General features: G+C 44.2%; 1 protein-coding gene across 1 annotated transcript in view; it reads right to left on the bottom strand.

Annotated features, from left to right (window-relative positions):
- RBM22 (RNA binding motif protein 22) overlaps positions 1 to 12,272 on the bottom strand; it is a 40,730-nt gene that overhangs the window by 27,623 nt on the left and 835 nt on the right. The gene's annotated exons all lie outside the window — the stretch shown is intronic.

Raw genomic sequence — 12,272 nt, 5'->3', positions numbered from 1 at the left:
TACAAACAAAACCTGGACCGGTATCGACATACGTAGTCTCATCAGCAGGGCTAGGCTTGCGTCAACAAATGCTGATGAACTGCAAATGTTAAAAGGCAAGGGCCATCTTCTGTGAGACATGGGTCCAAGTTGGATGTAGTCAATGGGGAGTCTGTAAGTTACAAACCAGGCGGATAGCTCTATTTAACTACTTAAAATCCACTGACATAACTTACACCACCTTAGTAAATCCACTGCTAGATGCAGGCCTCCCCATGCCGTGTCGGTTTTGGTGACTTGTTTGACCATACATCACCACGCTGGTCTATAAGCGCTGGATTGGTTCAGATATCGGTCAAAACCAATGTTAGCTTCAGCCCAGAATCGACCTAAGGTCAATGGGTTCATGGAGTCGCGAACTGACCACTGCACCACCGCTGCACCACTGTGTAGATTATTTTAGTCCAAGTCATCAGCTCAGCAAGTCAAAGCCATATTCTGCACATTCATTCATTGCAAGTCCATCATCACTATAAACTGCAGAAACTGGGGTTAGTTAGTTATTGTCGAATCAAATTATGAATACATTTGTTATCCGCGCCGTTCTTACAGCGTAAGGTGATCAAGGAAGGAAGATGCCGTGTGGTACAGATGAGAAGACTGCAGCAGTTTCGCAGTAGGTGCCAATGTCTCGAAACATTTTGCTGGTAAAATAACAAATTGGCCCGATTTCGACCATGATGTCATGGGGGTCTTTAACATCCACCACGCAGCATGCAGCTCTTAGTATTCTACGGTTAATGCACACGACTGTAAACAACCATGGCGGCCCTGCCGGATTCGAACCCGCGACTCACGGCACCGAGCGCCAGGCCAAGGCATCGCCGCCACCGACGTCAACCGGCTAAACGAGCCCAGCTGCGAGAGGGCCATCACTCACGGCACAACCGGCATCACGGCGGAAGGCTACGGAGTAGCTGTGCCGCCCCCCCACAGCTAAATTAGGCCACCGCGGGGCCATCTGTGTTGCGCGAATTCTCCGCGCCATACATTAGGACACTGATTTTCTGTCACTGCCAAGGTGCAATCGCGTTTTGAGATTGTCAAGTCCCATTATTTTCAATTTCCCTCGTTTAAACAATGCGGTAAATTCCACAGTGAGGGTCCACAGGGGGGTGGGTGCGGGGTGGAGAAATTGCCGCAACCAGTGATTTTGCTGTGGCGCCGTCGACGATAAAAATATGAAGCCAACGCGCAACTGAGATTGTCATTTACCGACTGATTGCCATTAAGTAATTCTCTGGAGCATGGGGTGCTTTGGAAAATGTTTACACCGACAAAACATATATATGAGTGTGTATCGAGAGACAGAATACGTTGCCGTTTCAGAAAATTACCGTGGAGTAGAAATATCTGCGAGTGGAGCCAAACAATGCACTTGTCACATTGTAACAGGCCTGAGAAAATCGGCCACAGCGGAGATGGAACAATGAAATCAGCTCGTGTACAGGTGCTAGGTGGATTGTTACATGATATTTGGCTTGGGGAAGCCTTAATCTAGCATTGAATTGCTCCTGACTGATGATGATGATGGTTATGACAATGATGATTAGCACATTTCACCAAGAGGCCGTATCGTGCAATTGATATTACGTTTGCTACTTTACTTTTTTGAAAGAAAACAAATCCACTTCTGAAAACTTGTGAAGAAGAGGTCAGCGTGTTTTTTACATTCAAAACTTAATTAGGGGCAAATCAGTCACACTGAGTAAACACAAAGAACATGTTTTACACGAGAAATGCACAAATCCCTCGAGAGGCACCGCTACGAAGGCCGAGGCTATTTTATGTTTATTTATTTCATTTGCGGTATTTCTCTTTTTTTATATATATGGACGAGTTATTTTCGGCGCAGTCAATAATTTTTGGAATTCAGAATATCACTGCTCTCTATTTGCTCTTAGTGTTTAAGCGAGAGTGGCATGTTGAAAGGGAGATGCTGTTTATTGCAAGGAAAGAGTTTCACTGTGAGGGGTAAATAATACAAAAACCAATCTAGATTTGAAGTTTTCGTGACTGCAGGGATCCATATTCTTTGGTTCTTTCGGTAAAGTCACGTAGGAATAAAATTAAATAAATTAAATCACGACGTTTCAATCGCAACACAAGCTATCATCATCAGGTGGGAAAACCACATGACTTTACCGAACGAACCAAAGAATAATACAAAAAACGACGACCGCTATCCTGTCCGCCATTGGGTTCAAGACTTATTTTATAGAGAGAAGATATTAGGCCACTTTTGGCGTTCATAAAAAAAGTGTTTATTTTTAAAAAAATATTTTGCAGCAATCGCAAAGACAAGTCTCACCTGGTCTTAAGGAAAATAAAATAATTATAAATTACCAGAGGTCTGGTGATTGTTTTGCATGTGCGTGTTAGATGGGGAGCAAGTGCCGTGGTTTTGCACGCTGTGCTATGGAACCTGCAGACCCGAGTTCAGTTCCCGCTCACGGCAAATACCGGTGACGATTATCTGAACGGGTTCAATGAGCACTTGGTGCGGTGTGTAAATATCAGAACTGGGGATACAAAGGTGGCTGGGCATGGTGCTGGCTAACAAGCCCTCGTGCCATGCCAGCCAGCCAGCCAGCCAACCAAAGATGCTGGCTAACAGCACATTGCACCAACAATCTGTTAAAGACTATACGGGAAATCATTGCTTTGTGTCTTTGAAAGAGAGGAGTCGGGCCTCTGTAAGCCCTGGACATTAACCCAGAAATCCAATCATGCTGGACGTGCCTTACATCGTGCTCATCAAGAGTGTCAGCACACATGTATTCATCAACTGCTCTCCACAAGAGAGTTCCACAACTTCAGGCGTACATCTTACACTAAAACTGCGGGTAATCATCAAGTGTCTCTTTAATCGGGCAATAGCATGTCAACCAATTAAGGCTGTAATCCACACAGAAAACGGATTGTCGGCCTTCCTTGATAAGGGACAAGTGCTCATAAAATACTGCGGTGGTATCGGACTTGACAAATTGACCTTTCCACAATAATAATAATAGCGCCGTAGCATGGCAAGCTATTACCAGGGCGCTGTGGGATGGACACAGTTTGGTGTGCACGTATGTATATGAAACCATTAACCTATTCCATAAAATAAACATTTTCTCAACCTACGGACAATTACTGTTGAATGGCACCAAATACGTATTATTCGTTTTTTCTTCTAATTTTTACTGCAAGGTTTTTTTTTTTATGAATGAGCTAACCTGCCCCGCCGGTGACTTAGCCCAAAGTGGTATTCAAGTTCCCAGCCATCACTGCGACGTGAGGATGGGCCCCGATGATACATCGAAAGGGAGAAGAGGTGAGTGATGATCAGCCCTTGTGGATGAGGTTTCACCAAGCCCACTTCATAAACTCCATGCCTATCGCTCTAAATTCCTGTAATAATCGTCCATTTAAAATAAATCAATTGCATTAGTCACCATTAAATTATCTCTGGGGATCAATCCCCCTATTAATATCGAGGCGAGGGGCTTAATGGGATGCCAATAGGTTGGGGTTGAAATATGTCAATTTGTTTTTATTTACCATTTCAATTATAACGAATAGTCAACAAAGACAGCAGAGACCTGCAGAGAGATATTGATTAACGATGATGACTTTTTCAGGTAAATGAACGTGGCTGCATCTCAATTATAACCCTTGCCATATTCTCTCGAGATTATCACGGACCGAAAAGTAATACGCACATCAAAATCCTGAGGTCATTTCGAGAGAAAAAACTGTGCTATCAACAACAGTACAATTCTTCAAGAAGATGATTATGAATGTGCAGCTTTCAAGTGGGTTGAGATGCCTTATAAAAAATCAGATTGACACATTTTTAGCAGCCTATAACAAACCAGAATCATATGTATTTATACTGGAGGAATCCGATGAGCTATAAAGCTCTTTTTCACCGATTTCCTATTTGTGCATGCTGGTCACCAACCACCATTCAGGTTCAACGCCTGCTTAGCTTGCACGATCTGACGAGACGGAGTGGATTATGGATTATCTGGTCACAGCGTTGGGGCTGCAAGGCAACGGAGCACAATCCATCGCTGCCCTGTACGATGCTCTCACGTGATCCCGCGTCAATGCTCCCAACCTTCACCAACCCGCACGGACCGGCATCGTGAAGCATGGCCAATTAACCCCGATGGCCCGCACCGCGTCGAGAAACGTTCATCCAGCAGTGGTGCAACAATACGTGGCCGTACAGGCCCCCCCACCCCCACCAGTCCCCCGACAATTCATTTTAAGTGGAAATTGATTGAATAGCTGATGAGTGGCCAGCTTCACGAGGGGAATTAAGGCTGCTCGTAAACACGTCTGCAGGAGCTCCTCAGCTACCAAGTAGCGGCCATCAGTTGCACAAAGACTGGGCTCTTCAACTGGAGGCACACGGGCAGCACATGGACGCTGACAACTCATGGAGTGCCCCACAAGGGAGATTTGGCTGGCTGAGACTCACAGGGACAAAGGGGGTACACAGACGAGTGAAATGAACACGAGAAAACAAGAGAGCAAGATGAGAGCTCCAGAAGAGATGAAGATTAGTGAGGTGTCATAACATCTGTACGTGTGACACCATGACGTTCAGACATGTGGTCCTGCCAGTACATGCTAAGTTTTGTTCGGTGCACTGAGAGATCGGGAAACCTGCGGCGGAGCATTTAAGCCAACTCGGTTGGCTCCTCACACATGCGCAGTTTTGCACCTGTGAACAGAAGACGACCGTCACACTACGTGAAGCAGAATGAAACGTACAAAGGTACACCTTGCGAAATTGTATCATCAGCAATAACCAGAACTTGCCTGTTTTTTTTTGTCCCCCCCCCCCTCTTAAGTTGTTAACTCAATCTTATGAGACTTAATCTCCAAGGTTAGTGCACAAGCAATGCTCGCACCACTCTTTAAAACTGCAGAGGTTGCAAGGCTGCCAAGCAATGTCCATTAAATATTAATGGTTACATGTGAGAGACAGTGGCCTGATTGTGCAGTTCATCATCCAGCAGTGGATTTATCATTGCCGAGCATTTGGCGCTGCTCATCTGCATTGCTGGAATGGTGGCGCGTTGGGTTTGGGCACTGAGTAATCGAGTTCGACTCAAAACCAAGGCTAACAACATCAGTGGCAGGTGATATCTGAACCAATCCTGGCTACCACACACCCCCTCACCTTCACCAACCCAGTGACCAGTGTGGTGAAGTATGGTCAAACAACTCCCATGACTGTCACGTAATAGGGAGGCCTTCATCCAGCAGTGGGGCTGTAAATTAGATTACATCTGCATGGGTAACCCAAGTCAGTCTCGTCAATTCCAATTCCTATGCCGTGGACGGGTCTATACGTAGGAATCATTGCGCCATTTGCACAAAGCAAATGCCTCGTTTCATCGACGCCGCAGGGATGATGGGCATGGTAGCAGCACCGAATGGGATTTGAACTCGCACATAATCTCACAAGGAGCTGTGGAGCTCTGCCGCAGACACCTCCGATGCAGGATATTTACATTCAGACGTAAAAAAAAAATCATAATTGACTCCATCTGCAAATTAAGAAAAGTGCTTGCTATGTTTAATTGAAATAAATGAGTTATGTTTAAAATTGATTTGCTACTCACCAATCTGTGGAAATGAGAGCGGTGTTGACAGTAATGACTGGAATATCTTACTCGCAACCTGCTATAGGCTCTTTGAAGACATCATCTGTGACATTCCCGTGAGATGAAGAGAGCGTGGATAACATCATAATGATGTACACGCGCAGCACAGTTGTCGATCCACTGCTGGATGATGGCACCTCCCCACACCGTGAGAGTCGTGGGGGTTATTTGAAAATACTTCGCCACGCTAAACAGTGTGGATTGGTGAACACGGTGAGCGAATAAATCAGCAGAGAGGTACGGTACAACGACGGATGTCGCTGCACTGTCCTCTACTGCCCACATTGTTGCCTTGCAACAGCCTACAACATCCATTTTAATACATGTTGACTGCCCATCCAAGCATTATCCAGGTTCAACTTTTCTTAGCTTTTGAAATCTGACGCTATCGGGCATTTCTGGGTGATCTGCTCATAGTCATCCGGAAGATGAATGCATTTAAATAAAATTAATTATAAAAGCGCAATGCACTTAATTTGGGAAAAATTCCAGCTCCGAGAATTAAAACTTCTGTTTAGCCCTACAACGAACCTCACTCTCATATAGAGAGTGAGTGGGGAGTGCTACCCTCTACTGTGTGGACAGAAGGTCACTGTGGTTCTCAGAGGTAGGTATCTGCTTCCGCGGGCAGTCCTCTAATACAAAAGGTCGCACTGCTCTGCGGGAGCTCCAAGTGGATTATTTTTCTGGTGGCGACGCGACGCCAATGGCGCAATCGGAATAACCTTAGGGAACGAGACAAATAAATATACATTGTGCAAAGGCAAATGTCTGGTGGATGAAAACGAGACTCATTTCACCATCCTCCATTATTTCCATGATACCCTTTTCCAGGAGACAATTGCACCCAGAAAATAAATTGAGACAATTGTTACTGGCAAGATTTCAAACTGGAGGGTGGTGTGGGAGGTAAAACGAAACAAAAGCACATTGTTAATTACAAAGATATTCTCAGCCTGGTTGTAATTTCTCAACATTTTCCCGTGCAATTATCTCTATACCACTTCTCTTTCAACTGCGTAACCCCCCGGTCAAGCGTCGGCCGGTTGCTTTGTATAAACGTTTCTAACCGCGACACCCCACGGTTAGAAACACGACAGATCCTGCAAAATGGTCCCCGGTGACCCTTAGTCAGCGCCGTCGCCGTGGTCGGCGCTGCAATGACACGGCGGGGCACCTTCATTGTTTGTATGTAGAACTTTTTTCACACCGTATGTAGCCAACCATGCTAATCGGAGGTGTGGGGAAGAGCAACAAATTAAACATAAAAAGCAGTTAAAGAAATTAGTTTTCCATCTAGATTTAAAAGTGCAAAGCTCTAGTGGCTTCCGAATATTAGAAGGAAGAGCGTTCCAGATGTCCGCAGAAGCGCATCTGAAAGTGCGTGATACGGTGACCGCCTTTTGTACAATGCAGAGCCAAAAAGCCGACCCCCGCAAATGTGATCAACGCGAGCGCGGCACCGATAATAATACGCGCACTTGCACATTTCCGCTGGAGGCAACGCCACTGTATATGCATGCTGTGAAAGCTACGACACGACTGCCCCGATGGCCAATTCACTTTGCTCCACAAGAAGTTTGGCGGACGCTGTCATAGGGCACGCCTGGGTCACACCGAGATCACACGTCAGCGTCGTCGGGCATGATTTACACCGTGCGCCACCCATGCACGTAGCACATCTCCAGGTGGCAAAACAAAGCAGGACTTGTGATTAAGCACAAGAGCATAATTCAGAGAGGAAGTAATGGCAGGAAAAATACGATTTGCTAACACAATTCAGACTAACAGAGCTCTGGTTCCCAGCCTGTCTGGGCCCGTGGACCACTGTGGACCCTAAACCATTTCTTACGGACCACCATGCAATAATGCTTAGCGGTTTTGTGTAAAACATAGTATCTGTAACAGTTCTGCAGGCTGCTTCCCACGACCTAGCAGACCATAGATCGGGAACCACTGGTATGGACAATATTGTATGTAGAACTTATTTCACACCATGCGTAGCCAACTGCGCTAATCGGAGGTGTGGAAGGACAAGAATATTCGTGAACAAGAGAAAACTAAAATGAAAAGCGAAACATGCTCGAGACTATGCTCTATTTGTATTGTGTGACAACCACTTGCTGGGCTAACAAGGCAACACGGTAAGTTGGTTGCTGACCCATTGATGTCGATTTCTTTTCTACAACTCCATCCTTCCTATTCATGGCTTTTTCCCCCATAAACACGACTGTTCTCCCACAAGCAAACAACCACAATAAGAGATGGGTAAAAAAATCCCACGGAGAACTAAGGTCTTTCCATAGTTTGTGTCTACAATAAATGTTTTGCATTTGCTTTACCCTGTGGAGTGGTGGTGGAGTGGTTTACGCACAACTCTTCTCTTCCCGATGGCACGAGTTCAGTTCCCGACCATGGCTAATACCAGTCAGGGGAGAAAGATATCTGAACTGGTGACCAACATGGTTAACTATGGTCAAACAAGGCCCACGACCGACAGGGCATGAGGACGCCTTCATAAAGCTGTGGAATGACAAAGGGCTGTAAATAATTGTATTTCTTACCACGGGTGGGTGTCTCGTCTTAATCGGTATAAAAATTCAACGCAATTTACAGTGACGTCGTTGCATACTGTGGATAGTTTTCCTTTGAGGACAGTGTTAGTGATGAATGTGTGGAGTTTTTGTGAGTTGTGCTTAAGCACCAATGCCGACTGCAGCAACACAAAAACATGTTATGGTTACAGATGAGAGGTATTCATCTACTCCAGGCTGAAGTGTAGCGTAGAAGGTAAAACCTGGAGTATAGATTTAGGGTGACTCTGAATGTGTGTTTAAAATAATCTATCACACTGCTAATGTTTTTATTAAGAATTATGGCATCGTAAATGTAGTGTAATTAATTATATCCATTACCGCTTGCCAAAAAATATTTATTTCCGCAGAGTATTTGAACGGATAAAAAATATACAGACGCTTAAAATCACCGTGTCCAAGAATAGAGTTGTATTTCCAAGATATGTGCTAATATTTATGGGGACCACCGTATTTAAACAGTTCTTTACAAGATACCACTAAATCATAAATCTTTAAACAAATAAAATTTTACTTATGCTTAATATAGGTTTTTTTGTTGGTTAGATCGCGTAAATATGAATGTGTTGTTAAACCAGATTGTAAATGTTGTGGCTTTGCTCTCCAACACACCGGTGTACTGTACTAGTAATGAATTGCAATCTTCTGTTTACGTGATAAACCTTATTAATTGGCTCTGTCTGTGGTGGCGGGTTCAACAACATTTTTATTTAGGCGATCAAACCCAAAATAACATATTATGGATATTGGTGACGAAAGCCGACGTGTTTTACTTATGCTATCAATGTCACATCATGAGGCCAAGGCATTTACATTTGGCTCTTTCACAATGAGCGGTGGTCCACTTTGCATTAAGAGAAAGATCCTGGAAATTATGCTGAAAAACTACTTCCAACGTCCCTCAACGGGTCTCTCCGTCCTTACAAGACACGACTTCTTCAGGATGCCTGCAAACAAGTGTTAGTCATTCATGAAACCCAAAAATATAGTTCTCAGGACAAGATTGATAACAGTAATTTCCAGCCCTTCGTCAATCCACTGCTGGATGAAGGCCTCCCAATGCCGTGTCGATCATGGGAGCACAGTTTGACCATATTTCCACCAAACTGCTCAGTTTGAGTTGATGAGATTTCAGAACCAGTTTTAAGATTACTTGCCAGTGATGTTCGCCAGGGCTGGAAATTTAACTTGGCTTCCTTGGTTCATAGCACTGTGCGCTAACCACTGCATCGCCATTCAACCCTATAGTTGGAATATACGCAATTCATTTTGAAATAGAAATGTAAAACATTTTTGCCTAGTCATTAGTATTCAGGCTGAGCTCATCAACTCGTTATAATTGAGAATGCATTTTCAATCACTGATGGATGAAACTCCAACTCAAACCCAGGCTCTCTGCAGGGCCTGCCCAGCACCCTGACAGGGTGTTAGTCCCCCCCTGTACACACATAGAGCCATCCCTCCCCCTCGTTAAATTCATTCCTGATTTGAAGATATGAATTTGTATGTATCTGCATAGTTTCCAAAATGTTGACAATTTTACAAGAAAAAAAAAAGCCAAGCATTATGAATCAATTAACATTTAAATTGGTAGGGCCACAGCAATAAAGCTGACACAACAAAATATGTTTAATCTCCTGTGTCATTAATTCCATTACGCGGGATATTTCCATGCAAAAATGCCGATGCATAAATCCATGTCTAAGTAGGCACTTTAAATAGCATAACAGTTATGAGCTGAATAACAGTTTTTTGTTTGTGTATTTCCACCAACTATAGTGCAACTTTCTATACAACGTGCACGGTGTTAAAGACATAGTTCTGTCTCTTTGAAATTGTAAAGAAAAGTAAGAGGGGGCTTTGGCAGGACAAGTTGCTCGAGACCAGCAGGCAAGAACAACGATGGCGTGGCAGCCACGGGAGGGACGCGTGCCCTGTGAGGACATCCACCGCAGAGATAGAGAGATGAAATCAGCTCATGTGCAGGTGGACTTGTACACCGCAGGTCAATGAGAGCAGGTAAAAGCTTGGGGAGGCCTTCATCCAACAATATACTGATGCCTGCTGCTGATGATATACTGCAACTGTGCTTTCAGTATCAAGGAAAATATAAACATACTTTATGGGATTCCCCAAATACATAAGCCACTCTGTAAATTGGGAAACCAAGTTTAAGTGATATCACAGCCCTTTGTCTGACATCCTTCAAGGATATATCTTTCCAGAACTCTCACTGATCTATTCAGCTCTCTCCTCACCTGTACAGATTATAAAGGACAGATTAGAGTATGATTTGTTACGTGCAAGTCCAATTCGTAGTGACTGGGCTGAGACCATAAAACTCCCTGCACAAGACAATGTGGTTTTAATGACAGGAGGAGGCTGCCTTATTTGAACCCATGAACTCAGTGGTTGGCTCTGCAATCTCACCCACATCATTTCACATTAAAGTAAAGTGAAAAGGACTATTATATAAATCTGTTTAGACTATCGCCATGTGTACACGTGTGTTTTATGTGCAGCCAAATATGGCAGAAGAGTTATGCTTAGTTCAATCATGAAACATTTGGGTGCTACTAAATATATTAGCCTGAAGGTTGTTTTATGCTGTCTAGCATGTGCCAAAACCCTTCCACATTTACATAAACTGTGCTGTATCCTTTCTCCCTCACCAGACCCATTGCTCGTCAGCTGCTCCCTGCCGCGTAACCTTGATCAGTTAAGTATCCCGCGGAGTTGTGAGTCAAAACGTTGATTTATGAACTGCACAGTGACCTATTCAAATCCATCGTTCACAACTCGCACAGAAAAAGCTGGTACGTCGTGTACTGTGTACACACAATAGGGAGTATCTGGGAGCATGGGCATAAAATAAATACCTCTGTACATGACGTGACCAAAGATCGAATTTCATGCTACACTCCCACTGTTGTAGGGGAAGATATGTGACCATAGGTCATTGCGGGTTGAAGAAAACATCAATTCTCAAACTTACGCAGGTGAAAAACATAATTTTGCCTGTTAAGAAACAAGTGGGCTTGGGTAGGACACGTCGTTAGAAGGTATTATGTCGGGCGGGCGAGAATATCAACTGAGATGCAGTCAAAGGGGAGAACATTCTCGAGAATTCCCTCCACAGAGGGAGCGATGAGTCACTTATGTACATTTACTGGATCGACTATTGTATTGCAGGCATTCATCCAGCAGACGATAGATCATGGCTTATGATGATGCGGTATACGAGTTGAATGCATGGCTTTGGGAGCTCATAATGGCCATGTCAGAGCACTGGGCTGGCACTCGTAAGATCCCAGGACTGGCACCTGGCTAGCTGACCCGACTGAGCCAAAGTGTTGCGTGATGAGGGTTCAGTGGTCTCTGCCTCGTGCACAGTCACCACTGACGGCATTATAAACCCACACCAAGCGATTTATGCAGAAATTGGCTCAGTTCACCTTTGAGGGCCTCAAATCAGCAAATACAAGTGTTGACCTGAAATCTTTATAACTGAACTGTGGCCGAGCAGAAAGATGTCACTATTGTCACAATTAAATATGTCGTAGGCATACGGCAGAAACATTTAAATTTACATTTAATATTTCACATGTCGTCAGCAATGCTTGTCACGCACGACCTTTGAATCGCAAGCATTTGTGGTTAAGAAGTTGGTCATGATTTCTGGGATAGAGATGCCCAACTCGTGTGGTAATGTGGGTAATTCTGATAATGGGAACGACACTTTTTTTTACTCGCGTTACCTGTCCATGGAAACGAGGGTTCATGATTTACACACAGCTCGTCATCACTCCGAATTGCAAAATCCTAGTAGGACCGTCCTGAAAATAGTCTTGAGACTCACTGAGGCTTTTCTAGATAAACAAGCGAACGAAAAGAATACTGGAGGCCAGTCTCAATAGTGTTGTTGAACTTCTTTAGCACCGTACGTAGCCAACCGAACTAATTGTAGGGC

The sequence above is a fragment of the Lampetra planeri genome, chromosome 41, assembly GCF_965212315.1.
Source record: "Lampetra planeri chromosome 41, kcLamPlan1.2.h2, whole genome shotgun sequence".
Classification (NCBI taxonomy): domain Eukaryota; kingdom Metazoa; phylum Chordata; class Hyperoartia; order Petromyzontiformes; family Petromyzontidae; genus Lampetra; species Lampetra planeri.
Note: the sequence above shows the minus strand (reverse complement) of the source record. Positions and strands in the feature narration are given on the sequence as shown.